Consider the following 6,930-nt stretch of genomic DNA (forward strand, 5'->3'; position numbering starts at 1 on the left):
TTGGGGGGGCCCTGCTTACCTGAGAGCTGCTCCTCCCCACAGAGCCCAGCTGCCGTCTCTGCCCCCGGCCGCCACCCACCCACAGGATGAAGCAGGGCTGGATGAAGTCTGCAGAGGCCGGTGGGGACGACGTGGTGTGGGTACCATGGCAGTGGTGGAGGGGTATATCGGGGAGCTGACCAGGGTGAACCCAGGTGTCACAGACATCCAGCCCATCGTTGTCACACCCTCCCAGGACCCCCACCGCTGCTGAGCACAGCCTCGGCCGGCCCTCCTCTGAGCCCACTGCAGCCCCGGCACCACTGGGTCTCACGTTGGGCTCTGGAGACCCGGCCTCATCAGAATCCTTCTACGGACGGGTCCACGGAGATCCTCCACCGGGGGCTCAGTGCTCCCTTTGGTGGCCTGCACTGCACCCGTGTCACTTCCCACAAGTTCAGGAAATGTCACTTTCGGGAGTTGAGCACGGGGTGGGGGGGGCTCGCGGAAGTCCCAAGTCCCGTCTGTCTGTCCATCCACGGTGTGCGTGGAAGGAAGTGTGGGAAGCAGAAGGCACGCAGGGGCATCCTGAGCTGCATCCTTCCCTGCCGTCAGCAGCCTGAGTTTGCTGGTGCTGCGTCTGTCCCGCATTTTAAGTGTAGTGGACACGAGGACCAGAGGACGACTGTCCAGAGCAGGCCCTGCCCTGCTGCAGCCCCTGCGCGTTGCTTTACTCCTCAGGGGCCGACCGCCCATCCCCTGCTCCCGTCTGTCTGTCTGTGGGGCTGGAAGCCGGTCTTGCTCATCCAGCACCGAACGACTGCCGGCTACGTAACGCCCTGAAGCGTGTGTCTGCCCAGTGGGTGAGAGGGCATCAGCCAGCGGTGTCATTTGTACATCCTGTCCCCGGGCTCGTTTCTTGGGCTGCTGTGATAAAGTGCCACAGACCGGGGGGCTCAAATAACAGACGTCTATTCTCTCCCAGTCCTGGAGGCTGAAGTCCGAGATCCGGGTGCGGCAGGGCTGGTCCCTCCCAAAGCCCCCCTCCTGGGCGTGTAGACCACTGTCTCTTCCCTGGGTCCTCACATGGTTGTCCCTCCGTGCAGGTCAGTGTCCTGATCTCCTCTCCTCATGAGGACACGGGGGCCCATCCTAACAACCCCATTTATCTTGGCCACCTCCGTGAGATCCTGCTTCCAAGCACAGCCACGTTCTGAGGTGCTGCAGGCTGAGGCTTCAACATGCGGGTTGGGTGGGGACACAGACGCTGTCCTTGACCGGGCTCCGCTCAGGCTCCTCTGAGTCGGCTCAGACTTGACCTCTGTCCTTGGTCCTTAGTTTTGGCAAGAATCTTGCCAAGTCAGTTTCGGGGAAACCCCACCCTTGGACTCTGCTGTCTCTCGATATCTGCTGCATTTCTCATCCCCACCCTCAGTAGCTGGTCACCTGGCCCGCCCTCAGGAAGGGTCCCGTCGAGGGGCTTAGCCGCATGCCCTCACCTTAGTGTTTGCTCTCTGTAATTTCCATCCACTGGCCTCACCTTGCTTCTTGGCCATAAATCCCCACTTTCCAGGTTGTATTCAGAGTTGAGCCGGACCTCTCTCCCCTCCTGCAAACCCCATTGCAGGGGTCCCCCTAGAATGAAGTTCCTTACCACCTTAGCAAGTGTCACGAGTACCTGTTTCTTTAACGGGGACAGGATTTGGCCATGACCCCAACGTTGCTCTTTCCATCTGCACGAGGCTGGCAAAGGTCTTATTTTCCCCCACTTGGTTGGAGGCTTAGCTGTCAGTGTTCTGAAATTGATAACAATTTGTGAACAAGGGGTGTGAATTTCATACCGTATCGTGCTGGACCCCTGGATGGGGTCGGGGGTCATCGCTAACAAGCGGTGAAGAGCCCGGTGCAGGCGGACGTGTCGGGGGCTTGGTGGGCTTGGGAGCAGACAGTGCTCTGGACACGGTCAGAGTCGAGATAACCGAGCAGGGCTGAGCTCTTGGCTGGTGGTCTGAACTGGACTGGACGCAGCCTCATTCACCCCGTCAGCCGAGCTCCGGTCATCTGACCGTCAACCTGCAGCTTCCAGGATGGTCGCCTCACCTCTGTTAATTCTCTCGGGACTTGCAGCCCCTCTGGGAGGTTGGTGGCAGCACCGCAGGCAGGGGTCTCACAGGGGTCCCGGGGACAGGCACTCAGGGGGGACCTGGTCCCCGGGGGGGCTCTGATGGCCGCTCTGTTCCACCTGCGGCTTTTCCTGCAGCCTTGCTCTAAGCTGCCGGGTAACTGATGTCCACAATGGTGAGCTCCATGCAGCCCCGCTGAAGCCCCCCAGCCCTACGACAGAGACCACCCACCAGAGGACGCCCATCCCAAGCATAACACATCCCAGTCTCAGGGACCCCCTCGTTCTCGCCACGGCCTCCTCTCCATCCCTTCCGGGCACAGTCCCCTTTGCCTGGTCACTTGCTCTCTGACCATCCCCTCCAGACAGCGTGTGCCAGGGGCAGGTTTGCACAGAGCCCAGGCCGGCCAGTGCCGCACAATTAGTGAATCCGACTCTGAAAATGGACTAAACGTTCAGTATCCAAGGAGAAATAATCCCAGAGATTGGGATGTTATCCAGACAGACAATAAGAATGATAAACACAAGCCCGGTGGGTGAACAGATACTTATTAAATTATATTTATATATATATAAAATCTATGTATATACACAGAGTGCATATATATATATATATATATATATATATATATATATATATGTATATATACACTCTGTTTATCCATCTCCTTATCTCTTTATGTATAGAGAGAGCGTGTATGTGTGTACTTAGAAAGTGTCTATCTACCTACCTATCTATCTATGACAGAGTATGTACAGTTGACCCTTGAACAACTCAGGAGTTACCCCTGTACAGTTGAAAATATGAGCATAACTTTTGACTCCCTTGAAACTTAATTACTAATAGTCTACTGTTGATCAGAAGTCTTACCGATAATATAAACAGTTGATTAACGTGTATTTTGTATGTTATATGTATATATACATATATTTTATGCATTCATGATGTACTTAACTTTTTCTTAACTTTTTGGATAATTCTACGTTATGTGGCTCGTCTGCAAGTTTTTTTAAATGGTCACAAATTTCCAAAAGTTTTTCCAATGTATTTATTGAAAAAAATCTGCATTTAAATGGACCCACAGTTCAAACCCATGTTTTCAAGGGTCCCCTGTATATACATATACATTTAGAAAGTGTATATTTATATATACAGACAGAATATATATAAAAAGAGAGCATATGTATATAGACATATGTATGAGTATATGTGTGTACACACGTACATATGTGCATATATACATGCGTATGTATATGTGTGTATGTGTGTGTGCATAGAGGGGAATACTGGAAGAAAACACTGAAAAGATGAAGACAGTGTGTTGAAACAAGGATTATAGATGATTTTTCCTTTGTAAACTGTTCTGTCACTCTGGTTGATTTTTAAATAACTTAAAAAGTATGATTTCCAAAAGGCACAGCCGCTTCCCACCGTGTCCCTGCGTCCTGGCCGAGGCGGGCTGGTGCTGCAGGTGGCCAGGCTGTGCTCTCCGTGGCTGGGCAGTCGCCCCCCTTCTGCCCCGAGCCCAGGCTGCCTGGCTCCACGGATCCCTGCACGAGCGGATGTGGGAAAGCCAAGGGCGTCCTCCTCCCATGTGTTGAAGGGCAGCGTTCCATCCCAAGGAGGCTGAACTCCTGGCACCCTGTTCTCTGTAAATGGCTCCCGTCATTCCAAGAGGGGTGGACGTTACTTTAGGGGGCGATCAGCGGCAGCCCCAGGGATGGGGGTGGGACAGGCGCAGCAGCAGTGCTGCCAGAGCTAAAGGGGAGCCCAGGAGGGCAGGGCGGCAGGGGGAAGAGGATCTCCAGCCCCGACTGCCTCCCCATCTCCCATGGGGTGCAGGAGTCCCCCTCCCTTGTCCCCCACTCCCACGCCCAGACCCTCCTGCTGGGCCTCTTAGACACCTCATAGATCCGTCCCCTCTCCACCGTCACTGCCCCAGAACAGCCATCACTGCTCATGGCCCCCAGATGCACCCCTCCCTCCATCCTCCACTCAGAGCCGTCTTCCTGAAATGCCTACCCTGTCCTGAACGGAACCTTCGGGGGGCTGGAGAGGAGGGCACGGGACCATCTTACTGCTCTCTTTGCCTAAGTGCACGCTTGAATCCTCCACGGCAAAATGCAAAAGCAAGCCAACAAACCCCAGACCACGGGCCTTCAAGGCTCTCCCGAGTTGCAGGGCGATGATCAAAACCCCTATTCTGCTTTCAGCCAGGTCTGCCCTGCCTCTCTCCCGGAGGGGCCATCCTGAGCACTCATGGTCCACCCGTCCCCCACCTCCCTGGGCAGGGTCCCCTCCCCGCGTCTCTGTCCAACTTTGTACCCCATGTGCAGCACCTGTGTCTCCTGGGCTCACAGACTATGAGCCTGGAGCAGGCAGACAAGGCTTGTGGTTGGCGCCCAGGAAAGGGTCGTCCCTGTGGTTGACGGGCTGGGATCTGAAGTGCTTCTGCAGCTGGTGCGAACAACCAGGCTGGGCCAGTACAAGGTCGGGGTCCCCCAGTATGCAAGCCGATCTACTCCTCACAGTCTTCCAGAAGAACCCCGGGCATAAACACGGGCCCCCCCGGCCAAGCATTGAGTGGTCCTGAGGCCTCAGCAGATGTGCCTGGTGGGAGAGGAGGGGTCAGGCTGGCTGAAAAATGGATCCCCACATCCCTCCCTCACCCCAGCAGAGGTCAGGAGCTCTACTCTGGAGGTCAGGCAGAGTGTCTGGACCTGGGAATGCCATAAACAACTGAGGCAAGGGGTCCACGTGGAAAGCGCGTGGCCGGATCAGCAGGCAGAAGGCCGCATGCGGGGCTCCACCTCCTCTTCCTTCAGCTCCTGACCCGATCTACCCGCCAGACAAGAGACTGGAAGATTCTTTTCTTGAATCTGACCAACCTAAAGGGACAACAGTTCTGGGGGATACCCAAAAAATGGCCCAGAAAGCTCACCCTACAGCAAGACTCAACAACCAAAAGTCACCTGTCACATTCAGAGGTTCTACCTCTTAATCACAGATAGCCAAGGATTCCCAGACATTAAAGAAGGCCCCTAGGATGGCAGAGACCAAGACAAAAGGAAAGAAAGAAAGCAGCACAGATGAAAAGAGAGATTCAGAAGGGAGGAATGAATGTTAAAAAATCAGATAAAACTATAAGATTCTTAGAGAGATAGGCCCTGTATTCATGAAACAAGAACAAGACTCTGTTAAAAGGAACAGCTCTTGGAAATCAAAACCATGACGGCAGAAATGGAGAACTTTACACCAGGTTGGCATAGCAAGCTGAAGAAAGCTCTCTGAACGTACAGCAAAAATGAGTTATAAAATAGGAAAGTCAAGCTAAGACTTTCTAAAAATGGAAAGTAAAACTATATAGGGTATCAAAATGTAAATACCAGGAGTTCCAGAAAGAGTAAAGGGAAAATGCAGAGAGGAAAGAGTTGTCGGGGAAATGGTGCAGGAACTTGTCCTATATAGAACACACGCATTGCTGCCTTGGAAGGACCCAGAACGTGCCCGGCCCTGCACTGGGAAGCAGACCCACACAAGGCATTTCCTGTGGAATTTCACAGCCCCCGGGAAAGGAAGGTCCTGCACGCTTCTAGCGAGGAAATATTGGGTCCTGTGCACACACAGAGGAGTCAGGCGGCTTTGACTTCCCAGTAGCAACACTGGAATCAAGGAATGATGGAAGCCACCTTCAAAATTCTGTACGACGATGATTTCTCACCCAAGACTCTACACACAGCCAAGTCTTCAATCAAGTACCAGGGTCAAGAAAGGCCAATTTCACACAGGCAGAATCTCAAAAACGCCCTGAGCCCTTTCTCAGGAAGCTCCTGGAGGATGTGCTCTGCCCAAATGAAGGAGGACGATTTGGGAGCTGGTGACCATGAGGTCCACAAGGGAAACTGATGGTGACAGAGACCCCAGGACGACAGCTGTGCACCCAGTGGTGAGGCCACCATCCACACCAGGACGGGGGGCCTCAGGGCACAGAGAGTTTGAGGGCTGCCTGTGAGTCGCTGCCATTTTTCCATCTTCTTAACCTGAGGCCAGAAGGTCAGTCAAGTGGCCCAGATTCTTATCTGTGCCTGACTTGGCACAGCTGTGACTAATGAGGTCCCTCTTTCCCCCTGTGATAATTTAAGAAATATTTGTTGTTATTCGTGATAAGAACACTTAACATACGTGTACCCTCTTAGCCACGTTTTAAGTGCCCACTACAGAATTATTAACTTCCAGCACCAGGCCAGACAGTGAGCTCTGGGACACACTCGTCTTGCAGAAGTGAAACTCTCTCCCTTTGACTCATACCTCCCCCTTCCCCGACAATGGAATATTTTTACGTAAACTTTGTATTAGAACATAACACATATAAAGAAAAATGCACAAATCATAGGTGATCAGCTTGCTGAATTTTCATAAAGCAAACACACCTGTGTCACCACTCAGCTCAAGAAACAGAATGTTACCGGGACTTCCCTGGCTGTCGGGCAGTTAGGACTCCGCACTCCCAAGGCAGGGGGCCTGGGTTCGATCCCTGGTCAGGAAAATAGATCCCGCATGCCGCAACTAAGAGTCCGCATGCCGTTACAAAAAAAAAAAAAGACTGCACACTGCAACGAAGATCCCGTGTGCCGTAACTAAGACCCAGCACAGCCAGATAAATAAATTAATTAATTAATAAATAAAAAGAAAGAAACAGAATGTTACCCACCCCCACCCCACTGGGTGTCTTGGGCCCTGTCACGATGGATGCCTTTCCTCAAAGCCCCCGGTTTGGTTCATGGGGACTCTCCCACCAGCGACCGGTCTTCCTGAGGGCAAGGGTCCA

Source organism: Balaenoptera physalus, assembly GCF_965194825.1.
Source record: "Balaenoptera physalus genome assembly, chromosome: 4".
In the NCBI taxonomy this organism is placed as follows: Eukaryota; Metazoa; Chordata; class Mammalia; order Artiodactyla; family Balaenopteridae; genus Balaenoptera; species Balaenoptera physalus.